General features: G+C 46.3%; 1 protein-coding gene across 1 annotated transcript in view; it reads left to right on the top strand.

The window, feature by feature from the left end:
* The first annotated feature begins 6,175 nt into the window (after positions 1–6,175).
* mgmt (O-6-methylguanine-DNA methyltransferase) overlaps positions 6,176–25,268 on the top strand; it is a 339,916-nt gene continuing 320,823 nt past the window's right edge. Inside the window, exon 1 of the mRNA XM_033033682.1 lies at positions 6,176–6,298. The gene's annotated coding sequence lies outside the window, so the exon portion shown is untranslated. The remainder of the gene's footprint in view (positions 6,299–25,268) is intronic.

Genomic DNA, 25,268 nt, shown 5'->3' with positions numbered 1-25,268 from the left:
TTGTATACTCTGGAGTTTAGAAGGATGAGAGGATATCTTATTGAAACATATAAGATTATTAAGGGTTTGGACACGCTAGCATCAGGAAACATGTTCCCGATGTTGGGGGAGTCCAGAACCAGGGCCCCCAGTTTAAGAATAAGGGGTAAGCCATTTAGAACGGAGATGAGGAAACAGATTTTCACACAGAGAGTTGTGAGTCTGTGAAATGCTCTGCCTCAGAGGGTGGTGGGGGTCGGTTCTCTGGATACTTTCAAGAGAGAGCTAGATAGGGCTCTTAAAGATAGTGGAGTCAGGGGATATGGGGAGAAGGCAGGAACGGGGTACTGATAGAGGATTATCAGCCATGATCACATTGAATGGCGGTGCTGGCTCGAGGGGCCGAATGGCCTACTCCTGCACCTATTGTCTATTGTCTATTGTCTAACATGAAGTCAAGACATGAGGTCACTGAGAACAAATACTAATCAGCCAAATCTCCCCAAAGAGTGGAAGATTTAAAGGGCTGAATGGTTTATCTTTTTCCTCCTAAGTAAAGCAGTTTCAAATTGCCACATATGAATGAGAAGAGAGTGATAACTGTTAAGAATGGAAGTATCTTGGGTTCAGAGATAATAAACCGGTAATGGAAATTAGAACTGCTATCATAAAAAATTGCTATAAAATTAAAGTTAGCAAAATCAATATCCTGAAAGAAGTGAAAAGGGATGATCTGTATTGAAAGGCAGGATCTGATGAGAAAATGGGGGGACATTACTCTAAAAAATATGTTACAAGCCATACAAGAAAGTAAAATTGACACAGGTGATAAGAAAGGCAATAGACAGTCAGGATTTTCATATAATTTTCAAACAGGGAAGAAAGTGAACTGGGAGAACTATGAGCAGATATAGACTAAGAAACTGATGAGACATAAAGAGGAAACGTGCCAGGAATATAGATTAAAACATAAAAGAACAATAGCAGAGTGCTCATTGTATAAGGCAGGAGTATATGAGGTACGAAAGAATGCTCAGTCAACAACCACTAGCAGTGAAGAGATGGAAGTTGAAGAAAAATAGTGTCAAAATTACTAAATCATTATTTAATGGAAGATGGAGAAACTGCCCAGGTTCAAAGGGTGAGAGAGAAGATTGGTAATCTTTACTTATTACAGGAGAAAGCAAGAACAAAAGCCTTGGAAAGCAGGTGGTTAAAAAGGCTTCAGGCTCTGACACTTTCCATCCAAGAAGGCTGAACTGGGAGGCTGATAGATCCCATCACTAATTAAATTGTTTGGCTACAAGTAAATAGAACCTTTTTTTGTTCCATAAGGGCCAATTACTGTATATTTAAATTATGGCCCAGTGAGCCACATTCTGTATAAAGGATTTAGGATGTTAAGGGATAACTTAAGAGGTCATTCAAGTTGGTGGAGAATGCGCAGAAGTGGCTTAGCTTAGTCATTGAGTTATGCAGCATGAAAGCATGTTTTTCAGCATGTCGATCAAATTGCCTAAGTGAGTTAGTTCCACACACCTATACCTGGCCCATATTCCTCCAAACCTTTCCTCTCCATATACCTGTCCTGTCCAAGTGTCTTCCAATGTGATAATTGTACCTGCCTCTACCACTTCCTCAGGCAGCTCTTTCCATATACCCACCAGCCTCTGTGCAAAAAGGTCACCCCTCAGGTCTCATTTAAATCTTTCCCCTCTCATCTTAAATCTATCCTCTCTGGTTTTAGACTCCCCAACCCTGGGGAAAAGACTGTGAATATTCATCTTATCTTTGAATAGCCTCCGAATGGTTTCTTTATCACCCTGTCTACCTGTGTTGCCAATTTCAGGGAACTATGATTCCATTGACCTCATTGCAACTTCCCGAATAGTGAAAGGCCAGGGTAGAGTGGATGTGGAGAGGATGTTTCCACTAGTGGGAGAGACTATGATCTGGGGCCATAGCTTCAGAATAAAATGATGTGCCTTTAAAGAGGAGATGAGGAGGAATTTCTTATGTCAAAGGTTGATGAACCTGTGGAATTCATTGTCACAGACCGCTGTGAAGGCCGTCTTTGTGTATTTTTAAGGCGGAAATTGACAGATTCTTGATTAGTATGGGTGTCAGGGGTTATGGGTATGGGGACCATGTGAATTTCATACTAAATGGCCACATACGAGGGTGAGATGTTATGTACAATTTTTATACTTGGTAAAGAAAACAATCAAATTGCGTGGATGGCAGTGTGGTGCCTTTGCATAAGAGGGCATGGCCGGAGGACAGTTTTCAGTTTTGGTCTCTATTGCTGAAGGAAGTTGGTTTATGGCAGAGAGCCAAAAGTGGCACAGTGGATTAGCTTAGGAAAGCACATTGGTAGGTAAGGATGAGATGGGCCAAAGGGCCTATTTCCATGCTGTGTAACAGTATGACACCACAATAGTCTCAATCTGAGAACTCAAGATCTGCAACAGAAGAAATAGAACCAACACTTGGGCATTTGCCAACCTCCACCAATCGGCCTGCTCCACTATTTAATGTTAGAGTTGATATTTTACATCAGAATAACTTTCTTGCACTGATGCCTATTTTTTAGTTCGCTTAATATCCAAAATTCCATAGATGCTCCATAGATGCTGCTGCACCCGCTGAGTTTCTCCAGCATTTTTGTGTACCTTCCAAAAATCCAATGATCTTTTTCTTGAATACAAGATACAAGATAGATTTAATTGCCACATGTGCCAGATGGCACAGTGAAATGAAATTCCCATACAGCCATACAATAAAAATAAAGGACACCACACACGATAGAATTTAACATAAAACATCCCCACACAGCAGAATCAGAGTTTCCCACTGTGTGGGAAGGCACCCAAAGTCAGTCTCTTCCTCCATTGTTCCCCGTGGTCAGGGCCTCCCCGTGCCCTCCGCAGTTGCCGCTACGGGCGGCCCGATGTTCAGGCCCGCTCGCCGGGGTGTTGTAAGTCCGACGTCGGGGCTGCGGGACGTCCTCAGCGGCGTGGACACCAGAGTCGGCCCCCTCCTACCGGAGTCGGCGGCTTCCAAAGTCCGTAGGCCGTGCCGGGTGGAGACCTGCTGCTGTAGACCCTCTGCAAGGCGCCCCAGGACTCCACGATGACGGTCAGCGCCGCCCGCGTTGGAAGCTCTCCGCACCAGAGCTCCACGATGTTGGAGCAGCGGCCCAACGCTACAGAGCTCCAAACGGCGACCCAGGTAGGCATCGCCCGCTCCGCGGTGACTCCAGCGCTGCGCCGCCGCTGTAGCAGCCCTGGTCCGGTTCCCGGTCCCCGGCAGGAAAGGCCGCTCCGATCCAGCTGGTAGGCCGCGAGGTGGGGGGCGAGGACGCGACTCGGAGAAATAGTCGCGTCCCCGCCAGGAAGAGACTGGGAGACGGTTTCCCCCTTACCCTGCCCCCCTCCCCCACATAGAAAAGTAAAAGTTTCCCCCAACACAAAACTTTAGACTAACTAAAAATTAAAAAAAAGATTGAAATAACAGACAGGCTGTAGGTAGAGGCTGCTGCCAGTGCAGCGCCCCTAGAGGCATAGGGCCCTTAGAATATACCAAATGCCTGCAAATAATTCACTATCCTCTAAAAACCAAGTACTCCGCAGACCAAGTACTCTGAACTGGCAACTGAAGCTTCCCAGAATGGCTGGAAGACCAAGATTTTCCCTGTCGAAGTGGGATGCAGGGGATTTGTTGCTACATCTATGACCAGGCTATTAAAGAAAATGGGGGTGAGGGGTCGCTCCCTCCAACAAGCAATCAAATCATTATCAAATTCTGCAGAAAAAAGCAGCAATTGGATTTGGATCAAAAGGAGAGACAACAATTGGGCTGCAAGATGAAGACAGGAGGGTATGGAATTGAGAGGGGGGGGGGGGGGGGGGGGGGGGGGTGTACCTGGGACGCCAGGTATCACCATTGAGCCCTCTGGAGATGTTGTGGGCTTATCAATGAAACGTCAAAGAAGGAGGGTGCCCACCTGATGACTCCGATGACATACCTACCCTACCTTTCACCACTCCAATCACTGCAAATAGCAAGAGTGCCGACTTATTACAGGGATTAAAACATCAAGTCCTATTAGCTCTACTACTGAGTGAAGAATTGACTGCTTATCTCATTCCTGCCATCTGCTGCAATGATGGGATATTTAAAAGTACTTGTTAATTGAACTGCAATGGCTAGTTTTGTGGCATGTCAGGACTGGTGCAGGATCTCTATCTGGCCATCTCTTTACCATTACCATGGGGTGGCATGGTGGCACAACGGTAGAGTTGCTGCCTGACAGCGCCAGAGATCCAGGTTTGAGCCCGACTACGGGTGCTGCCTGTATGGTGTCCGTATGTTCTCCCTTTGACTGCGTGGGTTTTCTCCGGGTGCTCCAGTTTCCTCCCACACTCCAAAGATGTACAGGTTTGTAGGTTAAATAGCTTTGGTAAAAATTGTAAATTGTCCCTAATGTGTAGGATAGTGCTAGTGTACGGGGATCGCTGATTGGCATCGACTCGGTGGGCCGAAGGGCTTGTTTCTGCACTGTATCTCTAAACTAAACTAAACAAAACATCAACTATCTCTTTAAAAGCAGGCGAAAGGATGTTTCTGAAGTATGTCCCCTAACTTGTTAAAAGAGACATGATGAGACACCATTAGGTCCCATTGGTGACCAAAGTGGAAATTCTGGTTGTCACACTATAGGAAGGATAAGATTGCACTAAAAAGTGTGCACAGGAAATACATCAGAATGCTGCCTGGGATGGAGCGGTTTAACTATGAGGAAAAATGTCTTTGACTGTTTGGTTTTCTTTGGAGTACAGAAGGCTGAGAGGGAAGCTGATTGAGGTACACAAAATGGTATAGATAGGGAGAATGTTTTCATCTGAGCAGACGTGACTACATCTTGATAGACACAAAATGCTGGAGTAACTCAGCGGGTCAGGCAGCATGTCTGAAGAACATGGATATGTGACGTTTCGGGTCAGGACCCTTCTTCAGACTCACTATTGCTTGAGGTGATTATAACAAGAGTTTATAGGTTCAAGATATGAAGGCATGAAGATTTAGAGAGAAGTGCTTTTTTTTGACACAGCGTGTGGTTGAAATCTGGAATACATTGGCTAATGGAGTGGTGGAGGGGAGTAGATATCTCACAAATTTTAAGAAGTATTGATATGAGCATTTGAAATGTCATTGCACGGAAGGCCACAGATTGAGCTTTGGAAAATGAAGTTAGTACAGAAAGGTCTTTGCTGTGCTGTTTGTGACTATGAATGTAGTATCACTGAGCCCCAACAACTGGCACATGTAGAAACCCAACACATGTGCCCTGGCACCATTAAGTTCACAGAAAATTCATATATCCAGTTAAATCTGCAAGATTTGTAAATTCATTGATTAATTTCTGGATGTTATAGTCATAAAGTGATGGAAACAGGCCCTTCGGCCCAACTTGCCCATACCGGCCAACATGTCCCTGCTACACTAGTCCCACCTGCCTGCATTTGGCCCATATCCCTCCAAACCTGTCCTATCCATGTACCTGTCTAGCTGTTTCTTAAACGTTGGGATAGTTCCAGCCTCAACTACCTCCTCTGGCAGCGTGTTCCATACACCCACCACCCATTTGCGTGAAAAAGCTACCCCTCAGATTCCTGTTAAATCTTTCCCCCTTCATCTTAAACCCATGCCATCTGGTCCCCGATTCACCTATTCTGGGCATGTCTCTGTGCATCTAGCAAGAGATTCTGTGCATCATGTTCTTTACAGAAGTGGGATCAGAGTAAATGTAATGTCTGAAGGGTCTCAACCCAAAACGTCGCCCATTCCTTCTCTCCAGAGATGCTGCCTGTCCTGTAGAGTTACTCCAGTATTTTGTGTCTATCTTCGGTTTAAACCAGCATCTGCAGTTCCTTCCGACACAGAGTAAGCAATGGTGCTGGCTTTAACCTTGTTACTTCTTTAAGAATGGTGTCATGTGACAACCAGCCTCCTCTGGGCTGAAACAGCCTTTAAACCAAAGATCTTATAGCAGATAGGATCTTTGCTTTAAACTTCTTTCCCCTCAGCACTAGCCTCTCTGCACTATTTGGGATATTTGGCAGAGTGTGTGCGTTTGAGCGGGCTGATCAGGGAGGGAGGGAGGGAGGGAGGATTGGAGCGGCCACTGTCTGCAACCAGTCGCTGCGAAGGCGGGACTTCCCGGCGAGTCTTGACTTGGCCCATAGCCAGAGAGACCGTGGAGGGTGGGTGAAGTGAGCTGTAAGCCCGGCTTGTCCTCGTTGCCCCCTCACACTGGGTGAGTGTCACAGAGCGGCAGCGCGGAGCCTCTGCTTCTGCAGCATAAACCTTACATTGCACACCACCAGCGTGCACTGTCTGCAACTCACTCTCCCGCTCTAACCTTCCAGCATGGGCCTCTCCAGCACTGTCCCACCTGCTTCTAACTCTGCACACCTTGTTGTACCTACAACTACAATTGCATTCTTGACCTGGTGTTTTTTTTGCACTGTTTAGTTTATTGTCAAATAACTGTGCTAGTTCTTTTCCTGGTTTAAGTTTTTTTAAGCTGTTAAGGATTCAACTGGCAATACCAAATTGAAACGTGCTGTTTGCTCCTTTAAAGGATGGCAGTGCCGTGGAGAGATGCACTTGCAACGCTTCGGCGTCCCAGAGCACTTCAAGAAGTCCCGGCACTGTATGATGCACAGGCTCGGGCTTCTTTGTAGAGCTCTGCTGACTGACATCTCGGTGAAACGGGGACACTGCTGACAGGAGTATCCTCCTGGAGTACATTCACCGGTCGCCATGCAGTGTTGTAAACAGACTAATCTCTGACTAGTGAACATCCTCCAGGTAGATCTCCTACCTGACATTACTGGCACTGGTCTGTTTCACTTCAATGAAACATTATTCATTTGGGTTTTATGAAGATGTCCTTTGACTACCAATTATTATCCATTCTTAGAAGTCTGTTTAAAAATGAAATGCTCTGGGACGTGTAAGAAGATAAGTACTTTACATTAACTCCACTTATCCCAGTAGTGCTGTCCTTTAAAGAATTTGCAGCATATATGCACAAAGCCTGGCACTACTGGATGTGACCAGTTTAATAGCTTTGTCTGTTTATGCAGACATTATTTCTAAAGTTACTCAGCCAGCAAAATCCTACAATTCTGCTGCAGCCTAATTTGTGAAAATGTGTGGAAATGATGTAAATCCTATTGTTTGAAACTGTCACTGATTCTTTTCACCATCAGCTTTTTTTCACTTATTTATGAGAATTTATGATAATTGTTTTAATGTAATTTATTTTTTAGTTTATTATTTTAACTAAAGGTAGAAAAACAAGTTCATGTAACCCAAACATGACCCGTGATGACGCTCTTACATGCCAGTTGTTTCTTTAGAAAACAGGTTACTCATAAATACAACAGTTCAATGTAGTTTCTCACATTTACGTTTCTCCAAACCAATGCTAAAGTATCACTGTCCACCTAGAGTAGCTCTTGTGATGTTCCATTTCAGTCCTCAAAGTGCGTCTGATCCACATCTCCAACAGCTGCTGTACATGCTGTTGGTCTCTGAATGTGGACATTAAGTCTGTTTATCGGCAGATGACTACTGGATCATTTGTAGATGCTGGAGAAAGCTGTAAAATTATTCTTGCATAAATTAGTTCAGGATACCATGGACCAAATGGTTAAAATGAAAGATAGATCAAATGATTGGCAAGTAATCTTTAATGTATGTGGCATGGGGTTAAAAATTTTCAGATAACTCTTTCATGAACTATATATATATATATATATATATATATATAATTAAAAACAATGTTATTCTTATTGTAGACAGCCCTCTGTTTTGTTGGCCACTGATGATTATGCCACATCTAACTGTAGTTTAATTACATAGATACTGCAGTAGATTGCTGGGTGATTGAAAGGGAGTTAAAAAAAAACACAGTGAGAGGGGGATGAAGTGTGGAATTTTCTTTCCATTATATTTAGATGAAATGTGTAATTTTGATGGACACGCACACAGACACACGTGCACACAGACACACACAGACACACACGCAGACATACACAGACACACGTGCATAGAAACATAGAAAAAAGGTGCAGGAGTAGGCTATTCGGCCCTTCGAGCCTGCTCCGCCATTCACTATGATCATGGCTGATCATCCAACTCAGTATCCTGTACCTGCCTTCTCTCCATACCCCCTGATCCCGTTAGCCACAAGGCCACATCTAACTCCCTCTTAAATATATCCAATGAACTGGCCTCAACTATTTTCTGTGGCAGAGAATTCCACAGATTCACCACTCTCTGTGTGAATATTTTTTTTTCTCATCTCGGTCCTAAAAGACTTCCCCCTTATCCTTAAACTGTGACCCCTTCTTCTGGACTTCCCCAACATCGGGAACAATCTTCTTGCATCTAGCCTGTCCAACCCCTTAAGAATTTTGTAAGTTTCTGTAAGATCCCCCATCAATCTTCTAAATTCTAGCGAGTACAAGCCGAGTCTATCCGGTCTTTCTTCATATGAAAGTCCTTCCATCCCAGGAATCATTCTGGTGAACCTTCTCTGTACTCCCTCTATGGCAAGAATGTCTTTCCTCAGATTAGGAGACCAAAACTGTACGCAATACTCCAGGTGTGGTCTCACCAAGGCCCTGTACAACTGCAGTAGAACCTCCCTGCTCCTATACTCAAATCCTTTTACTATGAATGCTAATGTACATGCATGCACCTCCTTTTTCCCATTTGCTTCCACATTATTTTCCCCAAAGGCTCGTCTTTAAATTGGTTCCATGACTCATCCGTGGACTCCTCTTCGACCCTTCTCTCTGCCCCCAAATCCAGTAAAATGTCCCAAACTGGTGGCACTTAACTCGAGAATGACCGAAAAGCCATTGCTCAATTTACTACATGTTGTTCCCAGACTGGACGTTCACATGGCCATCCGAAGGGGGGGTGCGTTGGGTGCGACCCCACACCCCCCCATTTTTCCCCCCAGACTAAGAAAAAAAAAAAAATCGGGGGCAATTTTTTTTTTTAAATCGGGGGATAAAAATCAGCGTTTCCACTTTGGAAACGGCCAGTTCTCCGTTATCCCGTCACCGGGCGGGAGTGGCTGAATCTGAACCCAGCGGCTGTAACCCCAACGCCAGACGCCGCTGCGGCAGGGGCCGCTCCCCTCGCCTCCCCCTGCCGCCGGGGCCCAAGCCATCTCCCGCCCACACCACCCCAGCTGGGCCCACGCCACCCCCGCTGGGCCCATGCCACCCCCGCTGGGCCCACGCCACCCCCACTGACCCCCACTGGGCCCACGCCACCCCCGCTGGGCCCACACCACCCCTGCTGAACCCCGCTGGGCCCACGCCACCCCAGCTGGGCCCACGCCACCCCAGCTGGGCCCACGCCACCCCCGCTGGGCCCACACCACCACCGCTGGACCCACGCCACTCCCACTGACCCCCGCTGGGCCCACGCCACCCCCATTGGGCCCACGCCAGCACCGCCACCCCCACTGGGAGGAGATTGATAGATTCTTGATTGATACGGGTGTCGGAGGTAATGGGGAGAAGGCAGGAGAATGGGTTTGAGAGGGAAAGATCTCCCAACTTCTATACTCAATACTCTGACTGATGAGGGCCAAAGTGCCAAAATACTTTTTGACCACCTGATATACCTGCGACACGACCTTCAAGGAACCATGCAACCATCAACCATTCCTCTGCCCACCTGGCTAATTGATCCAGATACTGCTGCAATCTTTCACAACCATCTTCACTATCTGCAAAACCACTCACTTCTGTATCATCAGCAAACTTGCAAATCTTGCCCTGTTCTATGACGTTTCACAGAGTGCTGGAGCAACTCAGCGGGTCAGGCTGAGTATAGAAGTTGGGAGGTCATGTTGCAGTTGCATAAGAAGTTGGTGAGGCCGCATTCAGAGTATTGTATTCAGTTCTGGGCACCATGTTATAGGAAAGATGTCATCAAACTGGAAAGGGTACAGTGAAGATTTACGAGGATGTTGCCAGGACTAGAGGGCCAGAGCTATAGGGAGAGGTTGAGTAGGCTGGGACTATTTAATGGAGCACAGGAGGATGAGGGATGATCTAATAGAGGTGTATAAAATCATGATTTGGATAGATATGGTTGAGTCTTTTGCCCAGAGTAAGTGAATCGAGGAGCAGAGGACTTAAGTTTAAGGTGAAGGGCAAAAGATTTAATAGGAATCTGAGGGGTATGTATTTCACACAAAGGGTGGTAGGTGTATGGAACAAGCTGCCAGAGGAGGTAGTTGAGGCAGGGACTATTACAACATTTAAGAAACAGTTAGACAGGTACATAGATAGGACAGATTCGGAGGGATATGGATCAAACGTGGGCAGGTGGGACTAGTGCAGATGAGACATGCTGGGCCGAAGGGCCTGTTTCCACACTGTATCACACTATAACTCTATCTATCTTTTCCTCTCAAACCCATTCTCCTGCCTTCTCCCCATTGCCTCCGACACCTGTATCAATCAAGAATCTATCAATCTCCTCCTGAAAAATGTCCATTGACTTGGCCTCCACAGCTGTCTGTGGCAATGAATTCCACAGTTCACCACCCTCTGACTTAAGAAATTCCTGCTCATCTCCTTCCTAAAGGAATGTCTTTTAATTCTGAGGCTGTGGCCACTGGTCCTAGGCTCTCCCAGTAGTGGAAACAACCTATCCAAATCCACTCCATCCAGGTTTTTACCAGGCTGGGACAGACGGCAACAGCTTCACACTGTGCCCCAAAGCTTGTGTCCTGTCCTGCATCACCGAAGGCAACAGAGACGTTATAGGAGAGGGCAAGCACCGTAACAAAGTAGCTCACGATGGTTTGGGTAACATGCAGGAATGTCTATGCATGCCACATCATGAATATTACTGAAGAACGGTCTTGACCCAAAATATAATCTATACCTTTTCTCCAGAGATGCTGCCTGACTTACTGAGTTACTCCAGCACTCTGTGAAACGTCGCCTATTCATATTCTCCGCAGATGCTGCCTGACCCACTGAGTTACTCCAGCACTTTGTGACTATTTTCCCTTCACCCATCTGCCCAAGTCCACTCTCCCCCCTCCTTTCCTATGTTCCTTTCCACCCATAAACCTCACTCTGCCTTCACTCCTCTTTCAAATCTGCTCTACTTATCTACATGCATTTTTCTTCTTCACTTTTTAGTCATAGAATGATGCAGTGTGGAAACAGGCCCTTCAGCCCAACTTGCCCACACCGACCAACATGTCCCATCTAAACTAGTCCCACTCACACGCGTTTGGCCCATATCCATCTAAATCTGTCCTATCCATGTACGTGTCCAAATGTCTCTTAAACATTAGGATAGTCCCAGCCTTAACTACCTCTTCTGGCAGCTCGTTACATACACCCAGCACCCTTTGTGTGAAAAAGCTACCTCTCAGATTCCTGTTAATTTCTGAAATATTGGTAATAAATTTGGTGCAAAAATGCTCCAAAATAAGGCGCAGAATGCATCAGAAAGCATCTAAAACCCCTGATCTTCCAGGGCCCTTAAGCGGGCCCTGGACCCTGCAATCGAGGGACTTCACGCTTCGCGCTCGTGATGTGCGCAGCGCGCACATTATTTCACATTAGGTTTTTTGTAATTCTGTCATGCCACCCCCCTTTTTGAAAAGCTTCGTACGGGCCTGGTTCATGATGTATACTGGAAAAGAGTGGAATTCTGAGAGGCATAAGAAATCATGAAAGACATTACTGCTAGTGTAGATCTCTTTGGATTCAGGAAAGAAAATTCATCCTTCTGAGAGTCGAAGGAGGTGTGTGGCACAGTTGAATAGGTTTATGTATGAAGGAATTGCAGATGCTGGTTTACACCGAAGATAGACAAAAAATGCTGGAGTATATAGAGGCTGTCCCACTGCGGCGACCTAATTGAAGAGTTTAGGAGAGTTTGAAAAAATGTCATGTTGAAGACCTCCTTCAAGTATGTAGAAGACCTCCTTCAACTATGTTAAAGACTAGCTTCGGCTGGCTTCGACTACCTTCGATTACCTACGAATAACATGCCGACCTACTACGACCTACTTCTACTAAACCTACGAGTTACGATTTATTCCATTGCGACATTTTTTTACTCGTGGGCATTTTTCAAAGTGTTGAAAAATACGCCGCGACCTAGCTGAGGCCTCGGGTACGTGGGGACTACTCTCGAGCATGAAGGAGAGTTACAAAGACCTCCTAGGACCTCGTGTCGACCATGTTGCGAGTATGAGTCAAGGACAAACTCTTCTGAACTTGCAGATTAGGTCACCACAGTGGGACAGCCCCTTAACTCAGCGGGTCAGACAGCATCTCTGGTGAGAAATTATTAACCAGCAGTGCCTTTGTGCCTGCAACTTATACAATGCCAATCCCTTACTCGGTTATAGCGGACAATCGACAATAACGAACACCATTCATAAGGTCATAAGATCATTAATGATAGGAGTAGAATTAGGCCATTTGGCCCATCGAGTTTAAGGGGCTGTCCCACTGCGGCGCCAATCTCACATCTCTTTAATATCTAAAATTCCATTGATCCTGTCTTCATTAACAAAAGGATTTGAGTATAGGAACAGGGAGGTTCTACTGCAGTTGTACAGGGTCTTGGTGAGACCACACCTGGAGTATTGCGTACAGTTTTGGTCTCCTAATCTGAGGAAGGACATTCTTGCCATAGAGGGAGTACAGAGAAGGTTCACCAGATTCCTGGGATGTCAGGACTTTCTTATGAAGAAAGACTGGATAGACTCGGCTTGTACTCGCTAAAATTTAGAAGATTGAGGGGGGATCTTATAGAAACTTACAAAATTCTTAAGGGGTTGGACAGGCTAGATGCAGGAAGATTGTTCCTGATGTTGGGGAAGTCCAGAACAAGGGGTCACAGTTTAAGGATAAAGGGGAAATCTTTTAGGACTGAGATGAGAAAAAAACATTTTTTACATTTTTGCTGCCTGCCCGCTGAGTTAAAAAGTTCCCACGGTAGCACGATACACAGTGTATCGTGAGTCTTGCGTGGGAACTTTTAAACTCAGCGGGCAGGCAGCAGCAGCAGATTGTCGCTGCCTTCAGTTTCACCCCACCTACACCCCTCTGCTTCCCGGCCATGTGTGTGACCCCTTCCCTCCCCTCTCCAGCTCCCCGCCCATTGCACCGCCGCGGGGGCTATGCACTGTCTTCATGTCGGCGATGCTAGCAGGTCAGTGCCAGTCACCGGAGACGTCAGGACCAACGGGACACCGACCCCCAGGCCCACTGCAAGCACGGAGATCCCAGAGACCCACAGCCAGCAGCAGCCCAGCCCCGTTCCAACTCCAGAGGAAAACTGCAAACTGGCCGGAGACATCAGGACCACCAGAAGCCGCTCCCCGATGGGCCGCTACGGCGACAAGTGGCAGTTCGCCCACAGCCCCCTCATCGGGACACCGACCCCCAGGCCCACTGCAAGCACGGAGATCCCAGATCAGCAACTCCAGCCCAGCCCCGCTCCAACTCCAGAGGAACACGCTCCCCGTATGGGCAGAAGCTGATGGTGTGCAAGGTACGTCTTGTTCTTGGGGTCGCGCAGCTCGGGCTGTGGGCGAACTGCCACTTGTCGCCGTAGCGGCCCATCGGGGAGCGGATTCCTCTGGAGTTGGAGGGGGAGGGGGGTATTGTGCTGTTTGATCGCCCCATGCTATCCCAGGGACAGGGAGACAGGACGTTCACCGAGGGCGGCCCGCAAAGGTGACAGCGGAACCTCCGGTCGGTCCTGGAAGAAAGGGGAACTAAATCCCCTTCATAAAAGAGAAGTGGAGGGTACATTGCCCGGGAGGGTATATCGCCTACCTGGAAGAAACCGGACATTTTTTCCAGGATGTCGTCTGCACACCAAAGCTCACGTTTGGCGCCAAACGCACGTCGCCTCTGCTGCACACGGATATAAGAGTGTGAAAATGTCGCCTTAGGCCGCCTAAGGGCATGTAGCCCCGCTAACGTGACATGAGTGCGAGAGGTGATTCAATGCTGCGGTCACATTTATAAATTCAGGAATTCATTCAACACACTGCATTTCATACAGACATTTATTCTGCAAGAAAAAACTACATTGAAGACTCAAACTCGCGACCGAGGAACTGCCGGGATCAAGGCGCAAACTCGCGACCTTGCGGATATGAGCCGAGCACTCTACCACTGAGCCAGCCATTAAAATCTACGCTAAAAAAATTCCATTCCGAAGACCGACAAATTCCGAATTACGAAAAGTGTCTGGTCCCAAGGCTTTCGGATAAAAGGTTGTGCACCTGTATTTAAGAGGGAGTTAGATGTGGCCCTTGTGGCTAAAGGAATCAGGGGGTATGGAGAGAAGGCAGGTACAGGATACTGAGTTGGATGATCAGCCATGATCATATTGAATGGCGGTGCAGGCTCGAAGGGCCAAATGACCTACTCCTGCACCTATTTTCTATGTTTCTATTACTGTGCATCTGAGCCTCCACAGACCTCTTGGGCCAAGTACTTCATAGATTCATTATCTTGTCAGTGAAGGAATTTCTTCACACAACTGTCCTTGAATGGCTGACTCCTTATTTTGAAACTGTGATCCCTGTTAATTTCAGCGCTGCAACTGCCTTGTCAAGTCCTGTACGACGTTTGTACTTTTCAGTGACTTCACCTCTCATTCTTTTAAATTCAAGAGTGCATCGGCCCACTTTGCTTAACCTTCTTTACGCCACAAACCTGCCATCCCACAAATTAGTATGGTGACCCTTTGCTGCACTTCTCTGTTGCAAGAATATCTTTGAGATCAGTCCAGAACACAAGACTCCAGCTGGAACGTTACTGCTGCCTCATATAATTGGAGCCAGATATTGTTATGCTTTTTCTGAAATCCTCTTTAAATCAAAGCCCACAGTTTAGTTTATATGTCACGTGTACCAAGGTACAGTGAAGAGCTTTTTGTTGCGTGCTAACCAGTCAGCGGAAAGACAATACATGATTACAATCCAGCATCCACAGTGTACAGATACATGATGAAGGGAATGACATTTAGTGCAAGATAAAGTCCAGTAAATTACGATTAAAGATAGTCCAATGGTCTTCATTGAGGTAGATAGTAGCTCTATCGTTGTTGAGCTACTATCAACATATGATTAAGTGCTTAATAAGAGCTGTGAAGAAACTGTCTCTGAATCTGGAGAAATGCGTTTTCACACTCTGTGCCTCTTGCTCGAAGGGAAAAGAGGGAGTGTCCAGGATGAGACTCATTCTTGATTGTGCTGCTGGCCTTGCTTAGGCAGTGTGAAGTGTAGATGGATTCAATGGAAGGGAGGTTGGTGTATGTGATGGTCTGGGCTGCATCCACAATTCTCCGTAATTTCTCGTGGCCTTGGATGGAGCTGTTCCCAAACCATGCTCTGTTGCATCCCAATAAAATGCTATCTATGGTGCATCTGCAGCAGTTGGTGAGAGTTGTTGGGGACATGCCAAACTTCATAAACCTTCCAAGGAAGTAGAGGCATCGGTGTGGTTTCGTTAATTGCTTCGATATGGCTAGTCCAGGACAAGTTGCTGGTGATATTTAATCCTTCCTGAATACTTGATGCACCAACATACTAATTTCCAGTGATTTGTGTACATGAACACCTAGATCTTTCTGTTTACGAAGGAACTGCTGGCTTTGCAAGATGTAGTGCAATCTCAGCTGATCACCAAATACTAAACATAATACCACAAATTTACAATTAGTTGGGAGTTATTAGACAAATCTTACTACGTCACGTCAATGTTTTATTCATCTTGCAATATTGTGCAGTTTTAGTTAAATCTCCAAACTGAAATCACCAAAATGCTACCATGCTCTCCTAACATTCTTGCTTGTTGCAGCTCGAGTTTTTATCTTGTGTTTTTTTTCCTCACTCGTGAGAAACTTAGGCCATATCGCTTGTTGTAATCGTGCTCATTGTGTGCAGAATGACCATGACTGTTTACCTTCATTCAAGGTGAAAGCTATCGATTGTACATACTGGAGTATGGAATAAGGAAACCTCTATTTGATTGCACAGGTTTTCACGAAAGCTCTTTAGGATCACTGCAGTTTTGGGCTCTACACCAAAAAGAAAGTTAAGCATAGCCTGAAATTGGTGCAGTGTTGATTCATCAAATTGATTCCAGGAACGAGGGGATTTTTTTATGGGGCACAGTTGAGTAGGATTAGCCAATGTTCACTGGAGTTGAAAGGAATCCCATTGGGAAACGGAGATACTGTGATACATTGATATGGGAATTCTAAGATAATGTTTCCACAGGATGGAGATGCCAGCATGAGAGGGCATTATTTCAGGATAAGAGGTTAGTGATATGGTACCAAGATGAGGAGGAATACCTTCACAATTTCTTTCCAATTTTAGCATGCAATGCCAGCAATATGTTCCCCCAAGCAATGAATACCAAAGGCCACACGCTGAGTCGAGCTGCTCGTTTCCTATTCCAACAACTTAATTAAACTCCAATCTCAGAAGACAATTCCTTATTGAACTAGTTTGGCATTTTCCTTTTCTATTTGCAATCTGACTCGTATCCTTATTTAATGAAACTATTCAAAAGTTGCTGCATTTTGTTTTGTGGACTGATTTAATTGTAGTCAATTAAGATATGTACTGGGAATGCCCAGATTCAATTCATTTACAATACTCACAAGCTCCAGAGGGAGCTGAAGTTAAGGTCACAATGCAGAAATCAAAAGTGTAAAAGATTAACAGATCTGTGTTATGCCTGGTGGGTTTTTTTTTTTCATGACAATTAACAGCATTACAGAACTTTGGAACATAAAAATAATTTGAAACATAAAATTATAGAGCTGGCCCTTCGAGCCAGCACAGCCTTTCGATATGATCATGCCTGATCATCTAAATTCAGTACCCCGTTCCTGCATTTTCCCCATATCCCTTGATTCCTTTAGCCCTAAAAGCTAAATCTAACTCTCTCTTGAAAACATCCAGTGAATTGGCCTCCACTGCCTTCTGTGGCAGAGAATTCCACAGATTCACAACTCTGGGTGAAGAAGATTTTCCTCATCTCAGTCCTAAATGGTCTACCCCTTATTCTTTAACTATGACCCCTGGTTCTGGACTCCCCCCTACATTGAGAACATTTTTCCTGCATCTAGCCTGTCCAATCCTTTAAGAATTTTATATGGTTCTATAATATCTCCTCTCATCCTTCTAAATTCCAGTGAACACAAGGCCAGTCGACCCATTCTTTCATCATATGTCAGTCCCGCCATCCCGGGAATTAACCTGCTGAACCTACACTGCACTCTTTCAATAACAATAATGTCTTTCCTCAAATTAGGGGACCAAAATTGTACACAATAGTCCAGGTGCAGTCTCACCAGGGCTCTGTACAACTGCAGCAGAACCTCCTTGCTCCTAAACTCAAATCCTCTTGCAATGAAGGCCCACATGCCATTAGCTTTCTTCACTGCCTGCTGTACCTGCATGCTTACTTTCAGTGACTGATGTACAGGCACACCCAGGTCTCGTTGCACCTCCCCTTTTCCTAATCTGACTCCTTTGTTGCTCGTGTAAACTGTTTTTGTATCGGGTGGCGATCTTGATCATTGTTGGTATAGATTTTCAAGTGAAGTGGCCTGGTGGCATTCAGAAATAGAAAGCATGGGTGTGGTTGCCATTTGTACTTTATAATTTCTGGACAATTCATAGAGTTTTACGTGTTTGGGTGGATACATTTCACAGAATGCATTAAGAAAGGTTGTCATTAGTCTCCTTGGTTTTGCTGAGTAACATCTTGCTACCTAAACATAAAAAGACTGCCCATTTAAATTATTGCTTAAGTGAAACACCTTGTTTGACAGTACATCGCATGCTTCATAGATGTAATGCAGCCAACACAGGTCTGGGATCAGGGTGCATTCAAGGGCATGTTACACACGGAATCATAATTAATGAATGTTTGTGGTTACTGGTGCAAACCTCTTCAGGGAAAGCTAACTGGCTGTAATGTGCATTTAACGTGGTATCCAGTCTGATTATTCAATTTGCAGTATCTAGCTTCGAGAAAATACAAAAGGAAAAGCGGTGGAAATTACTGTAGTGCCAGCAGCTTACGAGGAGATTTAGAAACGTTTTTTTTCAGAACTATGGTATGGCTTCAAATAGAATTTCAATGTGGCTGAAAATTGGCTAAAATTCAGGTAGAGTGCAAAATAGATGGTAAAGAGCGGACAAGTCAATATGGAGCAATCAATTTTTGAAACCAGGATAAACATTGATGAAGTGGTTTATCTAAATGAGAACAGAGCACCCTGTCAATTCTGTTCACTTGTGCAATAAGAGAGTTCGATATTCCGACTGTGCATGCCCAGGTCATAGGTCACACGCTATAAACATTCTCGGCACATGTGGTGCTGTGTAGTGTGCAGGCCTGCATTTCGTATGTGGTCGGGACCGGATCTCCGGTGCTGCGGGCTTTGTTGAGTTGCTGCTGGGCCATCCACGTTCCCTCCCGGGTGTCCCGACCCTGTCCAGGGTGGCCCTGGGGTGGTGGGGCAGTGGCGGCCCTGGACCTGCAGCCGGAGGTGGGGGGGGGAGATGGGGAGGCGCTGGCTCCAACTTGGCTCTGCCTGTCCATCCAGGTTGGCCGGCAGCCCTGGACTGGTGGGGCGCAGGCTTGGAGCGGTGGTGGCCACGGACTTGCAGCCGGCATGGAGGGAGGGAGCTGGCTCTGGCTCGGCTCTGCTCCGGCTCCCGGGGGCCTCGATCACAGCGGGCCGGGGACAGTCGGCTGCACCTCTTGCCTTCTCCAGTGGCTGTCGGTTGGCCCCCTTGGTGCCGGCAGGGGCCGAGCATCAGTCAATAGATAATAGGTGCAGGAGGAGGCCATTTGGCCCTTCGAGCCAGCACCGCCATTCAGTGTGATCATGGCTGATCATCCGGCTGATCATCCCCAATCAGTACCCCGTTCCTGCCTTCTCCCCATATCCCCTGACTCCGCTATCTTTAAGAGCCCTATCTAGCACTCTCTTGAAAGTATCCAGAGAACTGGCAGGGATGCATATTGGGTGCTGCCGTGGCTCGGCGGGTCAGGCAACATCTCTGGAGAAGTGTCTCGACCCGAAATGTTACCCATTCCTTTTTTCCGGGGATGCTGCCTTTCCAGCTGAGTTGCTGCAGCATTTTGTGTGCGACACGTTGATGGCTGGTGGTCGGCTTTCGCCAGCGCCGGGACGGTTGACTGGCAGGGGGAGCGGCAGGCGGTCCCCGGTCCGTCGGGGAGCGAGTCCCTCGGGTGTTGGAGAGGGGTTGGGCTGGAGTTGGTGTTTCTTCTCCGCCCTGGCTGTAGGCCGCCGTTCCTCCAGGCTGCTGTCCCGTCGATCCGGGGCTGTTGGTTGGCCCAGCGGAACAGGCGGAGTTGAGCTGGGGTTGGTGCTTCTCCTCGCTGGCTGTGGGCCTGGGGGTCACTGCTGGATGTCTCTGGGGATGGAACACTGCGGGGGAACGGTCCAGTGGCGGTTCGGCAGTGCTTGCTGTGCCGGGGACGCAGGTTCGATTCTGGCTGCGATGAGTCGTGGGTCCTTGCTGCCAAGAATGTCTCTCCGCCATGCCGGTTGCCACCCCCCCCCCACCCGTCTCCCACTCGCATTTGCCCCCTCGATCATGCTGTTACACCCCGCTCTCCCGCTACCTGGCACCTTCGTTCCTCACATTAAATATATTTTTACACATAAATCATGAATAAAGATAAGAATTTATACACAGTTTATACAGTCAGTGCTTCGTTCGAGTTTTCTTTATAGCGAGCGACCTTTGACAAATCCAGGATTCCTTGCGATTTTCGGAATACCGAGCTCGCTTATTACAACAGTTATTGTAACAGCTTGTGAGCCACAATCGTTGCCTTTCCAGTTTCAAATTGTTGCATGGATTACTTTCTTCAATGGCCAGTGGACTTCAACTCTTATTATCGGAAGTGAAATGAATAGTCCTTGTGAATGGAACAAAGTGACTGAGGGTTCTGTGAGAAACCATTACCGCTTCGCGATCTTTGCAACTGAAACAAATGGTGAATAGTCTGTTGTGTTTGAGAAAATCAACAAGCTTAGGGTTGAAGATGCAAACTACAGTGCATGTGAAAAAAAGACATTGGCCCTGATTGTGCAGAGCTGAGGTTGTTGGCTAAGTGGGGGATTACAATCTACAACATTGTGCTGGTTGCCTTCCTGCTCTATATACCTGCACAATTCACAGCAAAAGTTAGGAGCTGCGTATCTATCTTTCCTACATCAGAAGATAGATACAAAAACTGGAGTAACTCGACGTGTCAGGCAGCATCTCTGGTGAAAAGGAATATTTTTCTGGTCAAGACCCTTCTTCAGACTGGGAGTCAGGGGAAAGGGTAACGAGAGATTTAGACGGTGATATGGAGATAGATAGAACAAATGAATGAAAGATATGCAAAAAAGTATCGATGATAAAAGAAACAGGCCATTGTTAGCTGTGGGCTAGGTGAAAATGAGTTACAGACAATGAAACTGGTACCACCTTTTGAAGCTGGTCCAATGACTTGGGTGGGGGAGGGATGGAGAGCAAGGGGATGCAAGGGTTACTTGAAACATAGAAAATAGGTGCAGGAGTAGGCCATTCGGCCCTTCGAGCCTGCACCGCCATTCAATATGATCATGTCTGATCATCCAACTCAGTATCCTGTACCTGCCTTCTCTCCATACCCCCTGATCCCTTTAGCCACAAGGGCCACATCTAATTCCCTCTTAAATATAGCCAATGAACTGGCCTCAACTACCTTCTGTGGCAGAGAATTCCAGAGATTCACCACTCTCTGTGTGAAAAATGTTTGTCTCATCTCGGTCCTAAAAGATGTCCCCTTTATCCTTAAACTGTGACCCCTTGTCCTGGACTTCCCCAACATCGGGAACAATCTTCCTGCATCTAGCCTGTTAACCCCTTACGTTTCTATAAGATCCCCCCTCAATCTTCTAAATTCTAGCGAGTACAAGCCGAGTCTATCCAGTCTTTCTTCATATGAAAGACCTGACATCCCAGGAATCAGTCTGGTGAACCTTCTCTGTACTCCCTCTATGGCAAGAATGTCTTTCCTCAGATTAGGAGACCAAAACTGTACGCGATACTCCAGGTGTGGTCTCACCAAGACCCTGTACAACTGCAGTAGAACCTCCCTGCTCCTATACTCAAATCCTTTTGCTATGAATGCTAACATACCATTCGCTTTCTTCATTGCCTGCTGCAACTGCATGCCTACTTTTAATGACTGGTGTACCATGACACCCAGGTCTCGTTGCATCTCCCCTTTTCCTAATCGGCCACCATTCAGATAATAGTCTACTTTCCTGTTTTTGCCACCAAAGTGGATAACCTCACATTTATCCACATTATACTGCATCTGCCATGCATTTGCCCACTCACCCAGCCTATCCAAGTCACCTTGCAGCCTCCTAGCATCCTCCTCACAGCTAACACTGCCCCCCAGCTTCGTGTCATCCGCAAACTTGGAGATGTTGCATTCAATTCCCTCGTCCAAATCATTAATATATATTGTAAATAGCTGGGGTCCCAGCACTGAGCCTTGCGGTACCCCACTAGTCACTGCCTGCCATTCTGAAAAGGACCCGTTTACTCCTACTCTTTGCTTCCTGTTTACCAGCCAGTTCTCTATCCACATCCATACTGAACCCCCAATACCGTGTGCTTTAAGTTTGTATACTAATCTCTTATGTGGGACCTTGTTGAAAGCCTTCTGAAAGTCCAGATATAACACATCCACTGGTTCTCCCTTATCCACTCTACTAGTTACATCCTCGAATAATTCTATCGAAGATTCGTCAGACATGATTTACCTTTCGTAAATCCATGCTGACTTTGTCCAATGATTTCACCACTTTCCAAATGTGCTGCTATCCAATCTTTAATAACTGACCAATAATTTCACCACTACCGATGTTAGACTAACTGGTCTGTAATTCCCCGTTTTCTCTCTCCCTCCCTTTTTAAAAAGTGGGGTTACATTAGCTACCCTCCAATCCTCAGGAACTACTCCAGAATCTAAGGAATTTTGAAAAATTATCACTAATGCATCCAATATTTCTGGGGCTACTTCCTTAAGTACTCTGGGATGCAGCCTATCTGGCCCTGGGGATTTATCGGCCTTTAATCCGTTCAATTTACCTAACACCACTTCCCGGCTAACCTGGATTTCACTCAGTTCCTCCATCTCATTTGACCCGCGGTCCCCTGCTATTTCCGGCAGATTATTTATGTCTTCCTTAGTGAAGACAGAACCAAAGTAGTTATTCAATTGGTCTGCCATGTCCTTGTTCCCCATGATCAATTCACCTGTTTCTGACTGCAAGGGACCTACATTTGTTTTAACTAATCTTTTTCTCTTCACATATCTATAAAAAAATTTGCAGTCAATTTTTATGTTCCCTGCCAGTTTTCTTTCATAATCTATTTTCCCTTTCCTAATTAAGCCCTTTGTCCTCCTCTGCTGGACTCTGAATTTCTCCCAGTCCTCTGGTAGGCTGCTTTTTCTGGCTAATTTGTACGTTTCATCTTTTGTTTTGATAATATCCCTGATTTCCCTTGTTATCCACAGATGCACTACCTTCCCTGCTTTATTCTTTTGCCAAACTGGGATGAACAATTGTTGTAGTTCATCCATGCAGTCTTTAAATGCCTTCCATTGCATATCCACAGTCAACCCTTTAAGAATCAATTGCCAGTCAATCTTGGCCAATTCACATCTCATACCCTCAAAGTTACCTTTCTTTAAGTTCAGAACCCTTGTTTCTGAATTAACAATGTCACTCTCCATCCTAATGAAGAACTCAACCATATTATGGTCACTCTTGCCCAAGGGGCCACGCACAACAAGACTGCTAACTAACCCTTCCTCAATACTCAATACCCAGTCTAGAATAGCCTGCTCTCTCGTTGGTTCCTCTACATGTTGGTTTAGAAAACTATTCCACATACATTCCAAGAAATCATCTTCCTCAGCACCCCTGCCAATTTGATTCACCCAATCTATATGTAGATTGAAGTCACCCATTATAACTGTTTTACACTAATGGCCTGTTTGATACCATCCCCAACTCCATTACTACTGTTAGGTGGCCTGTACACAACACCCACTAGCATTTTCTGCCCCTTAGTGTTTTGCAGCTCTACCCATATCGATTCCACATCCTCCAAGCTAATGCCCTTCCTTTCTATTGCGTTAATCTCCTCTCTAACCAGCAACGCTACCCCACTTTTCCTTTCTGTCTATCCCTCCTGAATATTGAATATCCCTGGATGTTCAGCTCCCAGCCTTGGTCACCCTGGAGCCATGTCTCCGTGATCCCAACTGTATCATATTAATAGCTATCTGCGCATTCAACTCATCCACCTTATTACGAATGCTCCTAGCATTGAGACACAAAGCCTTCAGGCTTGTTTTTACAACGCTCTTACCCCTTATACAATTATGTTGAAGTGGCCCTTTTTGATTTTTGCCCTGGATTTGTCTGCCTGCCACTTTTACTTTTCACCTTGCTACCTATTGCTTCTACCCTCATTTTACACCCCTCTGTCTCTCTGCTCACACATTTAAGAAACCCACCTGCTCTTATTCTCTGTTTATTATTTTTTTCTTCTTTCTCCCCTACATGTTGGGTCTGAGTGCTTCCCTTCCCTGCCTCCTGCCTCACACACTGTCTACTAGCTTTCTCTATTTGAGTCCCTCCCCCCAAGCGTTCTAGTTTAAAGTCTCCACAGTAGCTTTTGCAAATCTCCCTGCCAGGATATTGATCCTCCTTGGGTTCAAGTGCAACCCGTCCTTTTTGTACAGGACACACCTTCCACAAAAGAGGTCACAATGATCCAGAAACTTGAATCCCTGCCCTCTGCACCAGTCCTTCAGCCACGCATTTATCCTCCACCTCGCTCCATTCCTACTCTCACTGTCGCGTGGCACAGGCAGTAATCCCAAGATTGTTACCTTTGCGGTCCTTCTCCTTAACTCTCCTCCTAACTCCCTAAATTCTCCTTTCAGGGCCTCTTCTCTTTTTCTACCTATGTCATTGGTACCTATACGTTCCATGACCTCGGGCTCCTCTCCCTCCCATTTCAGGATATCTTGGACACGTTCAGACACATCCCAGGCCCTGGCACCAGGGAGGCAAACTACCATCCGGGTCTCCTGACTACGTCCACAGAATCGCCTATCTGACCCCCTAACTATAGAGTCCCATATTACTACTGCCCTCCTCTTCTTTTCCTTACCCTTCTGAGCAACAGGGCCGGTCTCTGTACCGGAGGCTCGGCCGCTGTTGCTACCCCCAGGGAGGCTGTCCCCCCAACAGTACTCAAACAGGAGTACTTATTGTCAAGGTGTACAGCCACCGGGGTACTCTCTATTCCCTGCCTCTGCCCCTTGCCCCTCCTAACCGTGACCCACTTGCCTGTCTCCTGTGGTCTTGGAGTGACCACCTCTCTGTAACTCCTCTCTATGACTTCCTCGCTCTCCCTGACCAGACGGAGATCATCGAGCTGCTGCTCCAGGTTCCTAATTTGGTCCCTTAGGAGCCCTATCTCAATGCACCTGGCGCTGATGTGGACGTCTGGAAGGCTATCAGATTCCATGACCTCCCACATCTGACATCCAGAACAGTAAACTGCCCTGGCCGTCATACTCCCCTCTTACCTAGGATACAATACTAAGTGCTGGAAGAAATCAGCAGGGATCTGACTCCCAATCAGCTGCTCCCTCTTGTCTGCTTCCACCAATAAGCGGCTTCCTCAAGCCCACTTGTTTTGAAATGCGAATGGGACGTTGGAACGTTACAGATTTGGGCTCCTCCCTCTGCAACGGCTCCAACGGCTCCTGGGCTTCTGTAAAGCAAAGTCCCGCGATCAGGTTTTAAACTCACCGATCGGACGTAGCTCCTCCCTCTGCAACCGCTCCAACGGCTCCTGGGCTCCTGAAGTTAGAGAAATCAATATTCATAACGCTGGGTTGTAAGCTGTCCAAGCAAATTACGTGTTGGACATGGTACAGAGTCCAGGGATGGACCTCGATCATGCTGTTTTTTATTAACTTTATTAACTTTTTTCTGGATCAAGATGATGCTGGCAAGACCACTGTTTTTGCCTATCCCTAATTCTCCTAGAAATTGTGGTA

Source organism: Amblyraja radiata, chromosome 15, assembly GCF_010909765.2.
Source record: "Amblyraja radiata isolate CabotCenter1 chromosome 15, sAmbRad1.1.pri, whole genome shotgun sequence".
In the NCBI taxonomy this organism is placed as follows: Eukaryota; Metazoa; Chordata; class Chondrichthyes; order Rajiformes; family Rajidae; genus Amblyraja; species Amblyraja radiata.
This window is presented reverse-complemented; position numbering and strand designations above follow the sequence as displayed.